Source organism: Ranitomeya imitator, chromosome 4, assembly GCF_032444005.1.
Source record: "Ranitomeya imitator isolate aRanImi1 chromosome 4, aRanImi1.pri, whole genome shotgun sequence".
In the NCBI taxonomy this organism is placed as follows: Eukaryota; Metazoa; Chordata; class Amphibia; order Anura; family Dendrobatidae; genus Ranitomeya; species Ranitomeya imitator.
The window spans coordinates 103,998,018-104,001,277 of record NC_091285.1 but is presented as its reverse complement, the minus strand read 5'-3'; positions in this window follow the sequence as shown (position 1 = coordinate 104,001,277).

Here is a 3,260-nt window from a genome sequence, read left to right as displayed (position 1 = left end):
CTAAATCGGGCATGGCATGTGTTAGATGTTATGCCTGTGCTGGCTCCGGCCATATTGCCAGGTACTGCAAATGGCCAAGTACAATGAGAGGAAATATCATTCTGTGAAATGTTTTAAATTTGGTCACTTTGGACATATTTCAAGAAATTGTCGGCCTAGCAATATTGTCAGGGAGCACAGGCATTTACACAGACATAATGGCATTTTCTCTCAGTCTAATGTGCCTCACCATGTGCAGACACCTTAAAATGGCTGATTACAACAGGGAAGGCTAGTGAGGACTTGATATAAACGGTTTATCAGAGTTTAACTGGCCTCTAGTCTTTCTGATTGATTGTTTTGTATTAGTTTCTTTTACTCTTCTTCTATTGGCTAAGTTTGCTCTTTTGTAATTTAAATGTTTTGTTAGACAAGTGAGGTTCCGACAGAAGGCAGAAGGGCTTTATCTGAGGTGCAATGTGAATGCAATTATAACAGGATCGACTTGTTAGTATATTGGTTGTTTGTTGTTTTCTATCAGACCCCCTGTGAAGTAAATACGGTGTACTTGCTGGTACTTTTATTTTTAGCTCTAGTTTTCCATAAAATTTGTAATGATAACACAGATCGCAGGATAAGAGCCACATCCATGTATACGGTGGTTTTTATTGGACTAACATAGGTAGAGGTGTGGGTTCACTTAGGTCTTGAAGTTCAGTGGTTAATTGTTTTTTTGTTTTCCTGTGCATCTTAGATTGGATAAAGGTTGTTGTTGCATGGACAGATAACGGACGTACACTATGGAGTGTCATGTTATACTGTATGCTTAGACCTTGAAGTTTTGACGGATAGCATGGTTTGGTTTGAAACTTGATGCAGGATACAACTAAAAACAGGGTACCTTAGTTTTACGTTTAGTTTTCCTAAAGGTGTTTAGACCCACATCCATTTATGCACTGATTTTGTTGCTTGTACTAAGATAGGTAGGGAGGTGTGGGTTCACCTAGGCCTTGAAGTTCAGCGGTTAATTGTTTTTGTTTGTTTTCCTGTGCATCTTAGATTGGATAAAGGGTGTTGTTACATGAAATAAGACAGGTGGAGAAGCATGGACAGATAACGGACGTACACGATGAAGTGTCGTGTTATATTGTGTGCTTAGACCTTTACGTTTGGATGGATAACATGGTTTTGTTTAAAACTTAATGCAGGACACAACTAAAATCAGTGTACTTTAGTTTTACTTTTAGTTTTCCTAGGGTGTTAAGTAGCTGCGAGGGTTGTATGTTACTCTTTTGAATTATGGAAAACTAGTAGGAGTGTCTGTATAGGAAACAGAAGCAATTGACTAGGATCGTACTAAAGGAAAATTGTATTTAACTTCATGGGGTTCAGGAGAGTTGAGGGATTAGTTGACTTACTGGGCAGCTCAAGAAAGGTTAACAGGGGGAGGTCACCCTGAAGTAAAGAATGAGTGAGTTTGGTGGGACAGGGAAGCATCAAATAACTGCAGTGGGAGAAGTCCCGGGAGTGTATTGTTCCCTTAATTCCATTTTAGGTATTGATGTAGAGGAACACCTATCACTCAAGAGAGAAGGCTTGACCTTTGCCTAGATGAACCTGAGAGACTCCAGAAGATCCCTCTTGAGTTTGGCGGTGACCTGAATCATCTCCTCTCAGATTTCAGCCATGAGGAGGGACCGTAATAATTCCCAAAGCTACCTCTTCCTCTCATTTTCCTCCTGGTCATTATTTTATGTATATTGGACTGTTCATGATCTGCAGGAGGACCAAAAGACTGGACACCCAACTGCATGGAAATCAGGCTGAGCACCATTAACTCAGCCGGAGAAGGGGGTTAATGACATAAGAAAAATTCAGTCCTTTACCCCGAATCCAATATATATATTGTATATAAATAATGATGTTATGTAAATTGATCAGTTACTGTCTAGTAAATTCCATATGTGTGCATCACATAGACACTTTAGGTGTAAGTGCAGGACATACTTAGTGTGTTCATGTGATGGTGTTCATGCATTTACAGCCGGTAGACAAGTCCAACTGCACATGGATCAATGATCTGCATGTGCATTATGGATCATTAGCCATGCTATTTTAGCTTAAGTCTCTATATGCATTATGGAATTGTAATATGTGTTTTGTGTGAATGGGGAACAAGAGTAAGGTTCTCTAGAGACAGGTCCCCTCACCTTCTAAGGTATTTGCTACTTTAACTCTAGGAATGATGAAGTTCGTAAGGGATGGATTGAACGTCAGAATTAGACGGTGTTCTTTCCCGCAGTCAACTTGGGTATTGTGACATCGCTCCCTACTCATGAAATTCTGTCCTGCCTAGTAAAGATCTGCGTATCTATCCATGGAGGAACCTCATCAACAATCTTCAATCAAGACAACTGGAGAAGTGCCTGATGGAAGTCGTGTCTGATGCATGTCTGATGAAAGTTGTTTCCAGTGCCTGAGTCTGCGAAGCCCAGAAAAAAAACCTGTGACATTCTGCAGTCTCATCATGCCAGACACCGTCAAAATCCTGCTGAATCAAGCTATAAGAGAGTAACGTGAAGTCTGGCAGGGTGACGGGAGCACACAGGATGATGCTGACTGACCTATGGACTGTGAAGGTGAAGCCATTCCATAGTCTGACCAGTCACAACTGGAGAAAGATGGCTTTGGGACAGGAGGAAATCTGAAGATTGACAATGAGATGAATGCAGAAAACACTGGAACTAATAGACTGAATACTGCAATAAGACTCCAAGAAGGTGTACTCTGTGGATGGAAATATTGGGTTACGGTGAATGGCAGGGAAGAGCTGATAGCCTTGTGTCGCTGATTGGTCGCGGCAGCCTTGACAGGCAGCTGGCGAGACCAATCAGCGAATGAATATCCGTGACAGACAGACGGAAGTGACCCTTAGACAATTATATAGTAGATAATTCCCCCTCATGTGTAGTCAGAGGCGCCCTCTACCAGCTTGCTGTTTCAACTGCCTTAAGCAAAGAAAGGTCCTGTCATGTGCTTGAAAAACAGGTTTATTCAGGGGGTGTTTCTTAGCTAGTGGACAATACACTCGTGACATCATTCCCCACACGTGGGGCTGGGCACACCTCTTTTTAGCTGGACATGAAAAGAGAAGACATGTGGTTTCTGGCCTCTCCCTTTTTCTTCCTGGGATGATAATGGACACACATGGCTGATTATACTCTACTTACTAGGCCTTAGGGATAGATGAGCCATAGGTGGGAGGTCTGATATTGCATGTC